At 36.1% G+C, this 20,065-nt stretch overlaps 1 pseudogene; it reads left to right on the top strand.

Annotated features, from left to right (window-relative positions):
• Positions 1-211: 211 nt before the first annotated feature.
• LOC121485772 lies at positions 212-1,722 on the top strand (annotated as a pseudogene).
• Positions 1,723-20,065: the final 18,343 nt, after the last annotated feature.

Below are 20,065 nucleotides of genomic sequence, written 5' to 3'. Positions count from 1 at the left end.
CAGTCTGGCCTGTTCAGGCTCAGCAGCCATGGGCCATGGCTCCCAATGAAAATTATATGACATTAAATATTTGGGGTGATATCTTTCTGAAAGACTTCAAGAATTACAGAAGACAAAAAAAGAAAACACTAATGCATTTGAGAAAGTGGTAAAGTTTGGCTGGAGGGGAAGAACTCTGCTGTCCTGATCTGCAGCTTGGCTGGATACTAAGATGCCTGTGGACATGAAGAGCCAGAGGTCTTTTGGCAATGAAGAGAACTATGACCCAAATTATGAGGAAGAAGAAGATGAGGACCCTGGGGTGGGGGGGGCTCAGAGGACTATTACATGGGAGTAGCCAGCAATGTGGAGCAGCACGGGGCCAACGCCTTCGATCCTGATGAGTACCAATTCACTTCTTGACCTATAAAGAGTTTGAGGGTACTCTCAAAGAGCCCATAACTAGCTTAGCCTCTGTCATAAAGGCCACTGAGATGCTCACTGCCATTAGCACACCTTCCCTATGGCACTGGTATCTCATTTAGTTGCTAAACTTATATTAGTTAATTTCCACTGTCAAGTAGCAGAGATACTGGACAGATACAAGTCTAATTCTCCTCAGTTGCTCATTGAGGCTCAAGTTCAGCCCCACCCCTCAAAACATGTCCCTACAGCCCACCCCCATCCCAACACTACATAGTGCGTATGCAGTTTGTGCAGAAGGAAAACCTACTTTCTCTGGCTTATCAGCACCAGTTTTGTCACAGCTTCTGGGAGCAGCACCATTCAGTACTTGGATGGCATCGGTGTAAATGTCTCTTGCATGGCTCAGGACTGTCCACTTCAAACACCAGAGAGCTTTGTGTTTCCATTGCTGCCTGATGAAGAATTGAGAGACAAACACAGGGACTACCTCTTTAGGGACTACTTGGAAAATCATTACCAGCTCCTGCTGTGTTCTGATGCAGATTTCCCCCCTGATTATTCAGGTATAGAAGCCCAGTGCTAAGTACAGTGCAATCGGTGCAATGAGGTCTTCTATTTCAACTATTGTCAGATTTATCACACCCCCACAGACTATGCCATAATCTGGAAATGGCTCACGAAATGTGCTGGTAACTCTGAAATAGCCAACTCCATTACTGCTCATGCTAAAGACTGTCCCAAGTGCAGCATCGTCACCAAGAAGAACAAAGGCTGCAGTCACATGCAATGCTCCAAGTGTAAACACGACTTCAGCCAGATATGTCTAGGAGACTGGAAGACCCATGGCAGTAAGTACTATGAGTGCAGTTGGTACAAGTAGAACTTTGATATTATTGACCAGAACAAGCAGGCCCAGGCCAGGGAGGACCTCATGAAGTACTTGTTCTACTTTGAGAGGTGGGAAAACCACAAGACCTTGCAGCTGGAGGTGTAGATATGCCAGCGGATTCATGAAAAGATTAAGGAAAGAGTCATGAATTATCTGGGTAGCTGGAATGACTGGCAGTACCTACAGAGTACTGTCAAGCTCTTGACCTAGTGCTGATACACCCTGCAGTACACTTACTCTTATGAGGACTACACAGACCCAGGAAGAAGCTGTTGGAATACCAGCAGGTTCAGCTGGAGGCTGAAATTGAAAACCTGTCATGGAAAGTGGAGTGTGCAGACAGCTATGACAGTGGGGACTTAGTGAACCAGATGCACATAGCAGAACAGTGGAGGAAAAGGCTGCTGAAGGATTTCCATGACACCTAGTTCTTGGAAGATGGACATGCTGGAGTGAGGAGGATGTGACTACAAGGTATCCTGGGTGAACGTTCATGACCCTGGGCAACAGCCATGGCCCCACTCTGGAGACACTGACCATACACCACTTGGTCAATTTCTTTTTTTCTTTTTTTTTTTTTTAAATTTTTTTTTTAATTTTATTTATTTATGATAGGCACACAGTGAGAGAGAGAGAGAGAAGCAGAGACACAGGCAGAGGGAGAAGCAGGCTCCATGCACCGGGAGCCCGACGTGGGATTCGATCCCGGGTCTCCAGGATCGCGCCCCGGGCCAAAGGCAGGCGCCAAACCGCTGCGCCACCCAGGGATCCCCACTTGGTCAATTTCTATGTTCTTCTCATCTTTTCACTTTTTGTTTCTACCGGGGTAGAGGCCATGTTGAATTGGCCTCTTTTTAGGACATTTAATTCTCACTGGATGGTCGTTGGGAGGAAGGGAAAGTGTTTTTTTTTTTTTTAATGACTATTAATAGTATTAGGCTTTTACAGCTTTGTAATTTTCAAAGGTTGTATAATTATTAAAAAAGGCAGATCACAGAATTACATAGAACCTTTTAAAAAATAAATTGGCTTTGGTGTGTTTCAAAAACACTTTGTATAGACTTTAATGACATTTGTTGAAATGAGCTGAATCCACATTGCTATTAATGCACACATATATATTTTAGACAATATTGAATTTAAAAACACTTAACAGCCATCTTCAGATTGAGGGATTACTTATTTGTCAGGAGAAGGATATTGAGTCCCCCAGAGAAATATAAACTCGCAAATCTGTTTTCTGTGCTGCCCAATATGGTGTTTTCTGCAATTTCTTCTAGAGCTGTACAAATCTTAGTCAGTAGACTTAGTTTAATTTTAAGTAGTTTAAATTTGTATATAACAGAGAAGCTTCTCTAGACAATTCAACTGTTAGCACAAATTTTCCCAGGAATCAGAGGTTAAAAAGAATTATCTCATGGACACTGTATATTCTACTTTGTTAATTAAATTTCTTATAAGTCATCCTTAACTCCTTTCTATCATTGTGTATGACATTTACTTAATTTTATTGTATTCCTAAATAAATACAATCTGACTTAATTCTTATTTGTCTCTCCTGGAATCCTTTGGTTAGCTTCTCACTATTGGGAATCAAAATAGTTGTAATTATACCTATTGAATAATTACTTTGTATTTATACCTGTTGTATACTCAATGGCCACACTACCCTGTCTTAGTGTTCGCCTACAAAAACAAATATGTTCCCTGAATCCAGACCTTTAACAGATATGTCCACTAGAGTTCCCTCATTTAAGATAAAAGCATCAGCATTACCCTGAGATTTGCTGTGATAAAGTCTCCTCAATTCCCCGTTAATCTAATGTAGATTATTCCACTGTTAATGAGAAGGTACCTAGGAGAGTTGGAACTGAAGTGAATGTTCAGGCCTAGAAGTTCCCTCAATAACACAGCTGCACTGACTACACACTTCTTTGTGCTCAGCGTCCTCAAATTACAGTTTATTCTGTTGGATACACTGCATTTCTCTAACCCCATCCACATTTAGCCTAAATCTAAGAGCAGTTATTTCATATCTAGCCAGATCCTAACAGATGAAAGTAAATAGAGGCCAAGAAGAAGAAAAAACTCATCAGCTGAAGAAAGTGTGTGTGTGTGTGTGTGTGTGTGTGTGTGAGTGAGAGAGAGAGAGAGAGAGAGAGAGAGAGATTTCAGGCTAATTCAAAACCGTTTATCTGGAATAATCATAAGACCGTTTAAAGCATGATAATCTTGAGTGCTCAGCAATCATGTGTTTTGCTCAGCAATCACTTATCAAGAGTATGTACTGTATCACTGCAATAGGTATTGTTATGGATGCAAAATATATTAACTGAGTTGTAAAGTAAGTCCACAACCGCATAGCCAATTTGGTCTCTAAAAGAGTGGCATATATGCCTCTTGGTTGACAGTGGCATTGGAGATAAAAGAGGAAGCTCAGGGTCATGCCGTTGGTCCTTGAGTAACTGATTAGTAAATAACCACAGACTGCTTCATGGGATGAGGGCAATGATTAAAAGAGACCACCTTCTTATAATTCTGTTAGTATGCTACTATTAGCTTTTCCCCCTTGTCTGACCCTCCAAGTAGAATATCCAAGAATTATACAGCATATCATCAATATGCCTTTTTTGATACCCTTTTAATGAATCTCCTTGTTCTAACTAATGGTTTTGCATTTTAGTTTTAAAATGGTGAGTATGCTAATTTGTGTAAAAGGTTAGTACCTTTTGCCTCTGGGTCTTCTTCTTGCATCTTGGAAGAGCAAATTTTGTATGCCTCATGGGCATTCACATTGCTAAATCTCAAGGTGAATTATATTTTTTGTTTTAACTGGGACATGTAGCCCAAAACTTTGTGTCTTTTTTTTTCCATGTGGATTAAATTCTTGTGTGTGTGTGTGTGTGTGTGTGTGTGTGTGTGTGTTAAATTTCTTCCACTCTCAGAACTAACAGGTGTATCTGCTAGGGGCTCCATATTTTGGGCTAGTTTCAACTGTGGTTACATAGCCTGGATGAAATCAACAAAATGTGAAGATCCAGGAAAGTTAGCTTTAGCTAAAACTCCAAAGAGGCCATTTTCAGGCCCAAAACTTTCATATCAAATGTAAACCCAAACATTAGAGGTTATAGGGCCAAATCATAATAGGGAAATACTGGTGAGAATGCCAGATGATGTCCTGTCTTGCAACTCCTAGTGATTTAATCAGACTGTCTTCTTATCATTTATGGTGATAAGTTGTTGTGAAACTCTGCCCTGGGTAAGCCCAATGTTTGAAGCAATAATAAGTTTTACCAAATTCAATTAGTCCAGAGTTTAGGATCTCTTTCCGTGGTTACAGCTCTCCTTTTGTACATTGGTACTCTAATAAGTCATTGAAGACCATGAATTCAACTCTTACATCACACTTCACCTACAGTATGTCCTCTACTTTGCCCATGTAATTGCCTAGTTTCCCTTCAGATAGACAACTTGTCCCTAAGAATTTGAAGGCAATTTTTGTTGAAGACTATTTTTATGAGCTAAACATAATTTTCAGCTATGGAAAAATAAAGTTTAGGAGATATAGAAAGACAGATCTTCCATCTCTGGTTCTGTTCTGGACACTGTCACTGTGGTTTAAAATAGATAATTGAGGGAATCATCCTTAGTTTGTTACTTTGGGTATCCATCAGCCAAAGATTAAGTTTTGCTAATCCTAGATCTTCTGTCAGTCAGGTTCAAAAAAATACCTGTTGGGTACTATTATTTTTTCAAACAGTCTTAGATATGTAATTTAATTGTATAAATAGTACAATACATGATTCTATCTTCTAAGAAGCTTGTAAACATGTTTCTGTTGAAAAAAATTTAAAAATGAAAGAAAGACAAACATACTATATAAATACTATACTAGATTTTATGGGGGTAAACAAGTGTTACATGCCGTAGGATAAAGGAAATTAATGTTTTCTAGAGAAATCATGGGAGATGACTTGGATGAGTTCTTGGTCATAATTGATCTTAAAAGGTATGTCCATAACAAAAAATATAGTAAACTAAATTAGCATTCTACATACATTAGCAAAAGGGTTGACATGATGTTCTCTTTATTTTAAATCTCTAAACCAGTATTACTTCAGATAATTTTTTTTTCAGATAAATTTTTTAAAACAATCTGAAGGCAATGATATTCTCTGTCGTTTGATGATGAATGAGATGCTTCTTGACTTCCCTTTCCTATCCAAAATAGAACTACACCTAAGTATAAGTCCAGGTAACTCATGCATCAATGGACCTAAAACAGATAATAAACAGAATGTTGTAGATCATGAAGTAGCCAAAGTAGAAATGATAGGAGAGACTAGACTCTAAGAGTTTATAGGAAACGGCCTTATCCTCACTCAGTTTCATGGTACAATCACAGGGATACTCTGGAGTAATAACAGTCAGCTAAGAAGGTGTGCAAGAGTAATTATCTTTAGATTCTTACCTCATTTTCTGAATTTATACAACTTGTTTTAAGAATAGCAAATAAAGAAACAATGACAGAAAAACTGAGGATGGTTCTGAAATTTACAAATGTACTTCATTAGGAGGACATTACCATTCTGACAGACTGGTGTGGGATAAAGAAGAACTGTCTACAGAAGATGAAGGAAAGAGATAGTCAAAACAAAACCAGGGCAGAAACTACTCCCAGCTAAACAATCATTATTTGGAGAGAAATGACTGGAGTTCAATTCTAAAACCAAAATGAATATATTAACTTTGTAGTTTTATAACTTAAATTTTAATAACACAATGCAACAAGGTATTGAGAATATAGGTCATTCAGCATGGTAGCCATTCTTTTTTTTTAAAGTGCACAGTTTGATGTTCTGGTATATCTATACCATATACATTATGAAATGATAACCACAATCAGGCTACTTAACATCTCCATCACCTCGCAGAGTTACTATATTTTTTACATCATTTTCTTTTTATTTTGGTTTGTGGTGAGAACACTAAAGATCTATCCTCTTAGCAAATTGCAAGTATGTGTTAGAGTACTGCTAACTATACTTGCCATGATATGTATTATACCCCCAGAACGTATTCATCTTGAATAACAGAAACTCTGTGCCCTTGGACCAATATCTCCCCATGTACTCTTTACCCCATCCCCTGGCAACCACCATTCTACTCCCTACTTCTATGAGTTTGACTATATTTTCCACATAAGTGGGATCATGCAGTATTTGTCTTTCGGTGTCTGGCTTATTTCACTTAGCATAATGCTCACTAGGTTCATCCATGTTGTCACAGTTCGAAGGATTTCCTACTTCCTCATCTGTCGATAGACATTTAAATTTTTTCCATATCTTGGCTATTGTGAATAGTGCTGCAACACAAATGGGGGTGCAGACATCTCTCTGATACAAATACCATTTCCTTCAGATATACACCCAGGAGGAGGTATTGTCGATTCATATTGTAGATTAATTGATTAATTTATTGGTTATTTATTTATTTATTGCTTTTTTTTTTAAACTCCAGTTAACATACAGTGCAATATTAGCTTCAGGTATAGATCTAGCGATTCATCACATACATACAACACTCAATGCTCATCACAAGTGCCCTCCTTAATATCCATCACCTATTTAACCCATCCTCTTGTTCACTTCCCCTCCAGCAACCCTCATTTGTTCTCTATAGTTAAGAACCTGTTTTATGGTTTGCTTCTCTCTTTTTCCCACCTATGTTCACCTATGTTGTTTCTTAAATTCCACATATGAGTGAAATCATATGGTATTTGTATTTCTCTGACTTATTTTGCTTAGCATAATACTCTCTAGCTTCATCTATGTTACTGTAAATGGCAAGATTTCATTCTTTTTTTATGCCTGGGTAATATTCCATTATGTATGTGTGTGTGTGTGTATACATACATATGGATAAAGAAAATGTGATATATATATATATATATATATATATATCTTCTTTATATAAGATATATATATAGGATATATAAGATATATATATATAAGATATATGTATATATAAAAGATATATATATATATATATATCACATTTTCTTTATCCATTCATTGGTTGATGTACATTTGGGCTCTTTCCATAATTTGGCTATTGTTGATAATGCTGCTATAAATATTGGGGTGCATGTATCCCTTCATTTTTATATCCTTTGGGTAAAAACCTAGTAGTGAGACTGCTGGATGGTAAGGTAGTTCTATTTTTGACTTTTTGAGGACACTTCATACTGTTTTCCAGAATAGCTGTACCAGTTTCCATGCCCCATTGAAAGGGGAATTCCCCTTTCTCCACATCCTTTCCAATGCCTGCTATTCCCTGTATTGTTAATTTTAACCATTCTGAAAGGTGTGAGATGATATCACTTGTAGTTTTGATTTATATTTCCCCAAGGATGAGTGATGCTGAGCACCTTTTCATGTGTCTGTCAACTGGATGTCTTCTTTGGAAACATATCTATTCATGTCTTCTGCCCATTTGTTAACTGGATTTTGTTTTTGGGGTATTGAGTTTTAGAATTTCTCTATAGATTATAGATAATAAGTCTATCAAATGCTTCATTTAGAAATATTTTCTCCCATTCTGAATGTTGCCTTTTAGGTTTTGTTGTTTCCTTCACTGTGCAGATTTTTATATTGATTAAGTCCCAAAGTTTGTTTTTGCTTTTGTTTCCCTTGCCCCAGGAGACCTATCTAGTAAGAAGTTGCTATGGCTAATGTCAAAGCAGTTTCTGTCTGTGTTGTCCTCTAGGATTTTGATGGTTTCCTAACTCAAATTTAGGTCTTTCTTCCATTTTTAATTTATTTTTGTGTCTGATGTAAGGGGCCATATACGAAAAACCCACAGCTAATACCCTCAATGGGGAAAAACTGAGAGCTTTTCCTCTACTGTCAGGAACAAGATAGGAATGTCCACTCTCACTACTGTTATTTAACTCAGTACTGGAAGGTGCCTCAGCAATCAGACAACAAAAAGAAATAAAAAGCATCCAAACAGGCAAGGAAGAAGCCAAACTTTTACTATTTGCAGATGATATGATACTCTAGGTAGAAAACCTGAAAGACCACCGAAAAATTGCTAGAACTTACACATGAATTCAGTAAAATCCCAGGATACAAAATCAATGTATAGAAAACTTCTGCATTTCTATACACCAATAGTGAAGCAGCAGAAAGAAATCAAGGAGCCCATTCCGTTTACAACTATGCCAAAAACCATGATACCTAGTAATATTCCTAACTAAAGAGGTAAAAGATCTGTACTCTGAAAACCATAAAACACTATGAAAGAAATGAAAGAGGACACAAAGAAAGGGAAAAACATTCCATGTTCATGAATTAGAAGAAAAATATTGTCAAAATGTCTATACTAGCCAAAGCAATCTACAAGTTTAATGAAATCCCTATCAAAATACCAGTGGCATTTTTCACAGAGCTAGAACAAACAATCCTAAAATTTGCATGTAATGACAAAACACCCTGAATAACTAAAGCCATCTTTAAAAAGAAAAGAAAAGCTGGAGACATCACAATTCTGGACTTCAAGTTATATTACAAAACTATAGTGATCAATACAGTATGGTACTGGCACAAAAACAGACACAGAGAAGAATGGAACAGAATAGAGAACCCAGAAATGGACCCACACTATATGGTCAACTAATAATCAACAAAGCAGGAAAAAATATCCAATGGAACAAAAGATGGTCTCTTCAAAAAATGGTGTTGGGAAAACTGGACAGCAAGAAAATAACTGGTAGTTCTATTTTTAAAGAACTTCTATACTGTTTTCCATAATGCCTATACCAACATTCCCACAAATGGTGCACAAAGTTTTCTTTTCTCCACATCCTCAACACTTATTATATCTTGTTTTCTTGATTATAGACATTCTTGCTTTTCAAAGATTTATTTATTACTTTAGAGAGAGAGAGAGAGAGAAGAGATGGAGTGGTAGAGGGAGACAGAGAATCTCAGACATACTCCCTACTGAGCACAGAGCCCCTACCTGCAGAGCTTAATTTCATGACCCTGAGATCATGACCTAAGCTGAAATCAAGAGTCCAACACTTAACTCACCAAGTGACCCAGATGCCCTGGTAATAGACATCCTGACAGGTGTGATATCTCTTTGTGATTAATGATATTGTCCTTTTTAGCAAAATGCTGTTCAGGTCTTTCTCCCATTTTTAATCAGATTATTTGTTTTTGTTTGTTTTTGCTATTGAGTTGTATGTGTTCTTTATTATTTTGGCTATTAACCTATTATCAGACATATGGTTTGCAAATGTTTTCTCTCATTCCATAGGTTGCCTTTTCACTCTGTTGATTGTTCCCCACTGCTGTGCAGAAGATTTTCAGTTTGATGTAATCCCACTTGTCTATTTTTGCTTGTTATTTATGCTTTTGATGTCTCTCAAAAATCATCGCCAACACCAACGTCAAGAAGCTGTTCCCTTGTGTTTTCTTCTAGTAATTTTATGGTTTCAAGAATTACATTTAAATGTTTAACCTACTTTGAGTCACCTTTTCTATATGATGGGAAATAAGGGTCCATATTCATTCGTTCACTTATGGAGATAGAGCTTTCTTTACATCATTTATTGAGGAGGCTGTATTTTCCTCATTTTGTGTACTTGAAAACCTTGTCAATGATTTGTCGACTATAAATGCATGGGCTTATTTCTTAAACAGTTCTCAAGACATTCCTTTTTAACTGCTCTTAAAGAGAAGTACTTGAAACTGGTAAACATAGTGAAAAATTCCTGAAATTATTTTAATACTAATTATGATCAGAAAGATTAAAAAAAGAAAAACTTTCATAGATTTATACCTAAACAAAGTTTATCAATTGTAGCTATTCCACACATTATCTAAATTAATTTTATGAAAAACATACCAAAAAAACCATTTTTTAACTTTTTTTAAACTGTCAGGTGAAATCTGTAAAGCTCAAATGCTATTGCTTTTCTTAGAAAAATTCTATAAATTTTTGTAGTTTCAACTGATGTCAAAAGCACTGAATACCCCAGAGGAGCCTTTTAAAATAATATTTTCCTTCCAATTTTTAATTCCTGAAGGATTTTTGTGTTTTGTTCATATAGTCATTGATACTTCTGAGTGTAAAAAACATTCCTAACAGTGACTAGAGTTGAAAATAGATTTGTTTTTACTGTTATTCTAATGTATGTGTCTTTGAAATCAAAGTATTTAATTTTTCCATCTTTATTCTTTTTTTTCTATTACTAATTATCAAGCACAATTTCAAGATGTATGAAAGGAATGTTGAAGAATACTTTTCATAGTTTACATTCCTCAGATGGTTTAAAAATACATAATTCATGAGTAGGACTTTTGAAAATTAATCAATTCCATTTAATATATAAATTCAACAACCAAACTAGATCAATGTACCTGTATTTAAGGTAGGCTATTTTGCCTGAAATTTTCTTTAAAAATCATGTGCCTGACCATGTGGATTTTTCCATTACAGGATCAGTAATCTTTTGCAGGAAAAAAATGAATCATGAAATTTAATGGCAGGTCATCAAAAATGTATTAAAAATAAATAATAATTTCTCAGGCTTTCCTGAGAAAAAGGCCATTTGAATTCAACCCAAATTTTCACATTTAGAAGAAAAATAGGAAAAAAGCAAATAATACTTTTATTATAAACAGTCTAATTGATGTCCTACTTTGAGTATATTGGAATTTTTTAGACTTTTGATATTCTCACTCATTCATCTCTCAGGTATTAAATGATTATTGAATGCCTCCTGTGAACAAAACATCATGAATATGTACATGTTCTTTAACTCTTAGAGTAACAGTTCACAGCAGTGAGTTAGGTAAGAACTGTTCTTGTTTTTAATGTGGAACTCTATTTATTATTCACCCCTGTCAAACATGAATAATATTTACACTATGGAGTATTATAAGTAAATATTCCTTGATTTTGGAAGTCTAAATTCTGATAGGCAGTGCAGAAAATGAAGAAATGTATAGCTTCACTTCATTATATACTATATAGAAATGTGTATAAGCATTATCTTGATAGAGGAATGAGAGTTGGAGTGATGGTATTCAACACAGTTTCCTGTGTGCTTTAAATTGCAACATAAGGGAAATAAATATTGCACACAATTCTTTCGGGAGAAAAGATAAGGAAACTTGATTCCATAATACAGCACTTTTCTTGAAGCTAAATTTAAAAGACCTAAGGTAGACAAAAAGGGAGAGATGTGTAGGGAATATAAACGAAGCAAACCTGGTTTTACAAAATGATATGTAAGAGAGAAGGTATGGTGCCATGTCCACAGATTCAAGCTAAGGAGCATCTTTGCACATTTCTGCCTTTTTTATTTTTCAAGAGAAAGGGTTACATGCCAGCAACCTGACAATAAAAGAAGTGTTTGGAAATTCAGTGCTTTTATCTTGAATATAACATCTAAGAGAAATGGAAAGGCTGCATTTTTTTATCTGCACAAAAGCAAATTCAAAAGATTATTACTTTTTATCCTCTTGGTGATATTGCCATAGGCTTTAATTAAATAGTTCTCCCCCCACACCTAAATTTATGACCGAGGATGCTTTAGGAAAGAATGAAAGTTGAACAGTCCACTGGACAGGTCATGCTTTTAAAGTTCTGTTGGCTCTTATTTATAAAGTGTTAAAAATGAACATCTGGAGAGGGAGCCTAATCCATTTAAACCCTGTAATGCTCACTACAAGGAAAAAGGGGAACCCAAACTCAGCCATGATTGGCATCAGCATCACTATACCTCAGAGCATAAAATCACATTAAATATCATCTTTCCTTTACATCACAGCCTACAAACTTTAGGTTATCTCTACTACAAGACTTTAAAAACAAAACACTACTTGGTGAGAACACAAGTGGCTCACTAAAAAAAGTACAGTCTCCTTCAAGGATAGAGAGAGCCCACCAGTCTGGATTATTTCAGCCTTTTGTCCATATCTGAGGTCTTTGAAAACATTCAGTCTTAAAGGGGTCAAATTGCTCTCAAGTGTGTTTTCTCTTCACCTAGACATGGTTTGTAATTTGGAGTGTTTAAAGCTTTGAATGGAGGATTCTCCTACCATTTCCCCCCCCTTCAATTCTGGTCATAATTATGCTATAAGAAGTGCTTTTATAACTAGACTCCTCTGTGATTGAGACTTTTGTGGAATGGAGTTATTAGCAAGACGGTCAGTGAGGCTGTGTGTGTGTGTGTGTGTGTGTGTGAGTGTATATTTGGGGCTGCTGATGGAGATGCTCTTTTTAGCAAAGTTATCTAATAAGTCTAATATATATCATGTTCATTAGAATCAGTGTTTCACTCCATGACATTTGCAGTTCATCCTGTCTTCAGGCATTTCCTGTCATCTTAGTGTGACTTCTACATAATGACACTTGTGATAATGATGGCTAACAATTATTGATGATTTGCTGAATAGATAGTATTTTAAGTACTTTACCTTATTATCTCACTTAAGACTGATTAATAGCCCATGAGTTGAATACTTTTATTTGTATGCCAATTTTAATGGATGAGGAAACTGAAGCCTAGAAAAGTTCAATGATATTCCCTGGGTTGCAAAACTTGTAATCAGGTGAAGCCAATATTTAATCCCAGCTATGGTTTTAGCTACTATAACAGCCTGTTCTAGATTCCTTCTGTATTTAATATTTGTGTCTTCAGCAATGTTCTCTGATTAGTACTTGTGTCTCTTTCTTCCTTTCTTCTTCCCTCCCTTCCTTCTTTTCTTCCTTCCTTCCTCTCTCCCTTTCTCCTTCCCTTCCTTCTTTCCTTTCTTTCCTCCATAAATATATAAATATTTATTTATATGCATGTGTATGTTAATATAGTATTAATTGGTAAAAATTCTCCCTGGGAATAGAAAAATTCTTTAGGTTATATGGAGTTAGTTTATAGGCATATACAATACCTGGAAATGAGAAACCTGTTTTTCATTAGACAAGAGAAAGAATTTTTAATTACCTTGGATTTTTTTGAGATAGAAGGGAAAGGGGAAAGGCAGCATGGGGGGAGTGAGCCAGCGAGACTGTGCACTATTCAAGTCCTACAATGTGAATGCCACCTCAGGTTCCCTCCCAAATTGGTGCTCAATAACATTCTACAAAAATCTCAAAGCAATCTGATTTCTAGGGGAAACTGATGAAGGATTTCACCAATGCTTCCAAGGTTCTGTTCTACTTGCACCCAGGTACAAGAGGACTTGGAGTAAGCCAGAGAAATGAGACATTATGTCTTTATTTATTTTTTAAAGATTTTATTTATTCATGAGAGACAATGAGAGAGATAGAGAGAGAGAGAGAGAGAGAGACAGAGACACAGGCAGAGGGAAAGGCAGGCTCCCTGCTGGGAGCCTGATGAAGGACATGGCAGATGCTCAACCACTGAGCCACTCAGGCATCCCTCCATAAGGCTTTGGCAGATTGTGGAATGTTACAAATGTTTCTGTTTGGTCATGTGACATGGTATAAACCTAATGCTTCCCAAGTTTTAAGATATTTTCCCATGTTGACAAAGGTGACTAGTCTCTTACAGTTTTGAGAAAAATCTTCATCCCCATATACATTGTAGCTCATCCTGGATTACAGGGCCAGGAAATGCACATATACTGATTGGTGGCAATCTCTTTAAGATTTTGAGATAATTAACACTGTTTAGCTTTTTTCTTTCCATTTTTTTTAAAAGATTTTACTCATTCATTGGAGAGACAGCAAGCAAGAGATGGGGAGGGGCAAGGGGAGAAGGAGAAGCAGGTTCCCAGCTGAGCAGGGACACCCCCACTCCCACCCCCACCCCCACAGGATCATGACCTGAGCCTAAGGCAGATGTTTAACCAACTGAGCCACCCAGGTACCCCTGTTTAGCTTTTTTTCCTAAGAGTAGGTTACTACCATTACATCTATTGAGTTTTTAGGATGCAGTAGGCTAAGAATCCATTAGTAACCCTTGTAAATCTTTGATATATTTAAGCCATTGCCAGTGTTGAGATTCTTTACTAGAAAAGACTTCTCTCCATGGCAAGCTTAGTATTGAAAGAGCAAATATCAGCTTTCTTTATGGTGACTATCTAGGTTCTCAATCTATAGTTAGAAATAAGGAGCATATTGTTTTAGATATTTAGAGGTAAACTAATCAGTGCACAGTGTGAAAATGCAGTAAGAAATGAATCCCATCAATATTTTTTACAAAAGAAACAAAAGTTAGGATCTCACACAAGCTTTCTCTAAAGCGATTACACTTGAGTGCTAGGTAATACTGCCAGCACAGCACTTTTTGATGGTTTATGGGAATTCTCTACAATCTTAAATTCTTTCAACTTAAATTGCACTTCAAAGTTTCATTCATATCCAGTAAAAATGATATAGTTAAGTTTTCAACAGGGAATGAATTATTCATTAAAGCAGATAATGGTGTTAGGGCTCAACCAAGGAGCTATAACATTAGCATAAAGAATTCCCTATGCCACATTAATTGTTGAAATTGAAAATATACAATACAAAAGATATTGAGTCAGAGATCTTTTTTGTTAAATTAAATAAACTCAAGTCTTTTATGGTAACCTTCATATCAGATTTTTAATCAAGTTACCTGGGATTTTATAAACCATTCGATTTTACTTATTAATGATATTAGTGCAAGAAATACACTTCTATGCAGACATAATGATAGCTTGAAGTGGTTTATGGTTTTTTTTTGGGGGGGTGGGGGTCTTCTGCAAATTCCATAAATGGATTATTTGGAGAAAAAAATAACCTGTGTGTATATGTATAATTTCATTTATTTTCTCCCTGAAACATGCTGATTTTGTAAGTGGTGGCTTACAAATGCTTTGATTGAATTTTATAGGAGAAACAATATCAAATGGTATTTTATTCAATAAAGATATCCTGATTAAAGCATTCAAAATGTATCCCTGATTAGAAAGTCATGATGTAATACCTAAAATATGCCAGATAAAACATTAGACAGTGTGAGAGACAGAGATAAATATGATTCATGCCCTTAAAAAATAACTATTTATTTGAAGAGAAAGACTATAAAAAGGAGAGGCAAATTTCAGGACAATTGGCTGCCAAGTTTACTCATATGGCCCCTGGCAAGCTTCAGTGAAGAAGAGAAAAAGAGAAAGACCAAGAAAAAGAGACAGAGCCAGTAGAGAGGCTCCTGAGATGGAAGCTAGAGTCTTTTTATAACTTAGTATTAAAAACAACATTCTAAACCTACTTACAGTATTTTAACTGTGAGAGGTGAGTTAGTCCAGTCCATGACTATGGGGAAAGGGTTACAAAAGATGTGAATACTTGGAGATAGGGATATTTGGGGGCCATTTTAAAGGCTGCCTACCTCAGGCCTGTTATTGTATGAGCCCTTGCAAATGAGAATATAGCTATATGTTAGAGTTCCCCAAATACAGGATGTCATGTAGTAACACAATAAATACAAAAACTTGAGCTTGTGAAGTCTTTGGGATGGTCTCATTCTGATTAGCAACTTCAATTCAACTCAAAAGAAGTTGTTTTTAACCACTGAAGGAATGTAGTCCATCCTTGTGAACCAATATGACACCACATTATTTTAATTTATTGAGGCAAAGAAGAAAAAGAAAAGTCATAATTCTAAACTCTTGAGTTATCAGTCCATGTCCTTCTGAAGATTTTCCTTCAACCTTGGGATTCCAGAGTTGTTTTTATTATAGAAAATTTCTTTTCCTTATAAGAATGTTATTTGATAAAAGAGAAAGAGCAGCAAATTTGGGTTTAGAAAACCTGACTTCTAAATCTGACTCTGCCTCTTACCAGCTGTGTGACCTTGGATTACTCACCTGCTATTTTTATATCCAGTTTCCTCAAGTGTAAAATGAATGGAATAATGCAAAATGACTATATGCTATGACAGCAGTACATGCCAAAAGCTATGAGATCTCAGAGAGAGAAGGAGAGGATACTGACTACAAGTAAGGATTATAGGATGAGTGAGGGGTTTGAAAGTAGAAGATTGATTCCAGGTGCTGTGGGAATACAGAGCTAACTGGGTATAGGAGAGCATGAATGATGCCCCTGCTGAAGTTGGGTCATATGAATGTGTTGTGGAGCCAAAGGGAAGCACTTCCCTATGGCTTTTGGCAGCTTGTTCAATGAGCTGGAAGCAAGGGTACTCATTGTAAATGGTGAGGTTTGCCTACAGTTGGAATTGCCAAGAACGGTAGAACTGGAGATCAAGGAAGCATAATAACTAGGGTATTAATGAATGGGAAAAGATAGTCCCTAGGGTAAGCCTTTCCAATCTTAAATTTTGAATAGATAGCATTCTAATGCTACTGTGAGACACTGCTCACAGTGTCCTCTTATGTCAAAAAACATGGTCTGTGTGCCAAGACATCTGCTCTCTGTTCCCGTTGATGGGTCTAACACATGGTAACTCACATAGATTATACTGATATAGACAATCTGAGTGGCTGAAAAAGCACTGGCTAGCAATAGGCAAAACTGGTAATCTTATAAAGTATTATATATACTCTGTGCCTTACATTGTTTCATTGTAGGTCCCCATGCTTTTGCCTTCCACATAAGGCTATCACAAGTCTCAGGCCTACCATTTTTATTTGCCCAGGAAAAGCAAGACTAATTTAAAAAAGGAAAAACAAAGTAGGATCTTCAAGTTATAAGTTCAATACTTTTTATGTCTATCACATAATACATGGAAATTTCCGTGTTTTTCCATCCTTCCATAATTCTTGTAAGTCATTTCTGTGGAGCATCCACACACTCAGAAGTTGCCCAGATAAAGGAAGGAAGGCAACACAAACAGATCTGGAAGCTTATTTTCAGATACAGAATACATTGGATGGGGGAAAGTCAAAATTAATAACAGAAAAGACTGCTTTATAGAATTTGTGAATATAATTTGGTTTTCTTCTTGGTACGTTTGTGGACTCTGTTCTATATTCAAGTTTTTAGTCTTAAAGGATAAACTTGGAACTGTTGTTTTGTTAGTCTAAAATGTATTCTTAATGTATACAGTATTCTTCTATTTTAGGGCAATATTTCATTTATTGAATCAACTAACACTGATGAGTCCTTAATTCAATTATATCCCAAGGCATTGAGAGTGGGAGGTGGCAATGGTGTAGGGGCGAAGGGATTATGAAGAATAATAAAATATATCTCCTAAACTGGAAAGTTCACATTCCAGTTTTGTTCTTTAGTTTTATATACTAATAAAATTAAATGATACATTTCTGCTTATAACCTCTGAATTCCTCTTAGTTCATCAGGAGAATGGAAGAAAACAGAAGCCATGATGAATATAAATACTTCTATGCTTTTCTGCCTTTGCATAAACTGTGTGATTCACCTGAATGCTGTTTCTCCCCTTACTTAACCAACAGCTACTTACTAAAGCCATCCCTAATATGTCAAGGAAAATTTAGCCAATGCTTATTTTTTAAAATATTTTATTTATTTAAGAGAGAGAGAGCATAGTAGTGAGGAGGGGCAGAGGGAGAGGGGAAGCTGACTCCCTACTGAACAGGGAACCTGACTCCAGGCTAGATCTTGGGATCCTGGGATCATGATCTGAGTCTAAAGCAGACACTTAACTGACTGAGCCACACAGGTAGCCCTAGTCAATGTTTTTATATCCCTTTGGTTTAGAGTAACAGACTCTTGAAGCAAAGAGCTGCTGGCTCTGGGGAGTGACATCTATTAAAATAAGGCACCTGAGAAGATGACTCACAATGCAGTTGCAAATAGAACCTAACCTTATTTGACCAGTTCTGAAGTTGGGCTGTCCATTCAGACTTGTCCCAAATTAAGGCAAGTGGCTAAGTTATTTATACCCCAGAATTATACAGTCATTGAACCCAGGGCATACCTTTAAAGGATATATAATCTTGGGCAATGCAGTTACTTTAGCTAAAGGCATTATCTAGTGAGCAACACAACTGTAAGCAGCTATCAACAGCAAATAGGCCCAGCAGCTTAAGTATGGGTGGGTGCACTGACTGGGAAGAAGAGCTCTTGATGATGCACTACAGTATCTATTATAGGCCTTATGGGTAAGCTACAATTAATTCATTTAAGCAATATCTACTTTATATTATATATTTATATATAAATATATATATTTTTTATATTATATATATTTATATATATTATATTTATATTATATATATAGTATATATATATATTTATATATTTATATATTTATATTATATATCCCAGGATCCCACTTTATCTAGGTCTTTGGAAACACTGTTGATAAAACAGCCAAATATACTTGCCCTATGGGGCATATGTTCCAGTAAGGATGATACACCTCCACAATGATAAACATTATAAAATGGAGAAAACTGTATTGAATACTAGAAGGTAACATATACCATAGCAAGAAAAGAAGGCTGAATAGGAGCAGGAGTTTTAAATAGGTTGGCTAGGTTTTATTATTATTTAATGTAATATTCACACATGCCCTCCAGAAATCCAGGGTTTTTTTGAAAATATTATTTCTATCCCCCATGCCTAGAAGGGAGTCAGTGTTCAACTTGCTAATGAATGAATAAGACAGAATCTGAGGATATTCACCCTGACTTGGAAATAGAAGGGAAGAATGGCCAACTGCAGGGAGTTGTGTACTTTTGGCCATAAACTGATGTTTGTACTTGATGGAACATTCTGTTCGTATTAACAACTAGGTCAGTGAAATTTCCTCATTTCTTTTTTTTTTTCTTTTCCCTTTTCTTTGATGATCTTAATTGCTACCTACACATCATCAGAAGAGCTGCCTTTGTGTTTAGAGTAAGTGGTTCCCTCTGGGGTATGATTTGAAAGAATACATAAAACACCTTTTCCCAAACAAATAGACTAAAGCACCCAGGTGGCCAAGTGTTAAAATTCCACTATTAAATGCTTACAATATGGAGAGTAAGCATTGTCTTTTCCTTACCCTAAAAGGCGGGGTTCCTTCAGTGTGCTGATTCACGAATCACTGAGCAGATGCATTTTCCTGACTGAGGGACTCTGCTGTGTCCTGAAAGGGTTGAAAGTCTGTGGTGGAATTCAACTCCTAAGGTCTGGCTTGGGGCACAGGCCCTCACTATCATAAAATAAGGAGAGGAAAAAGAAAGGCAGTATTTGTGGAAGGAGGCAGAACTACAATTGTTTGTTTATGCTCCTGGGAAGTGATAGAGTGAGCTAGTTTGAGTTCTCCCTGGGAGTTCAACTGGTCATCAGACTCTCATACAATTTCCCTGTAATATCTTATGCAATGTCTCCTCCTATACAGCTTCAGAAAAGAAACCAGTCGACCTTGAAATTTTAGTACTATGCAACAGCTATGTTTTGGGAATGACTGAAATATTGTGATGAAGGATATAAAAATTGTGTAGCACTTCTCTTCTCATTTTTCTTTCATACAACAATAGATAAGCCTACAGGAAAGGGTGGAAGACTTTGCTTTCTCAGGAGTCACTGATTAATAGGAATAAAAAGATAATTGGCATATACATCTATAAAAGTTTACTCTATTACTTGTATTTTGTTTATAGAGAAAAAATTCAAAATATCTTCAAATGATGATAGGAAATTATAACTGAATCCAATAATTATTATATATAATAAAACTAAAATATATTTATAAATAATTTTGACTAGCAAAGGAACTGAGAGAATACAAAAGGAAATAGAGAGGAAAAGAATAGGGAGAAGGAGCTAAAAATT

Source organism: Vulpes lagopus, chromosome 2 (genome assembly GCF_018345385.1).
Source record: "Vulpes lagopus strain Blue_001 chromosome 2, ASM1834538v1, whole genome shotgun sequence".
In the NCBI taxonomy this organism is placed as follows: Eukaryota; Metazoa; Chordata; class Mammalia; order Carnivora; family Canidae; genus Vulpes; species Vulpes lagopus.
Note: the sequence above shows the minus strand (reverse complement) of the source record. Positions and strands in the feature narration are given on the sequence as shown.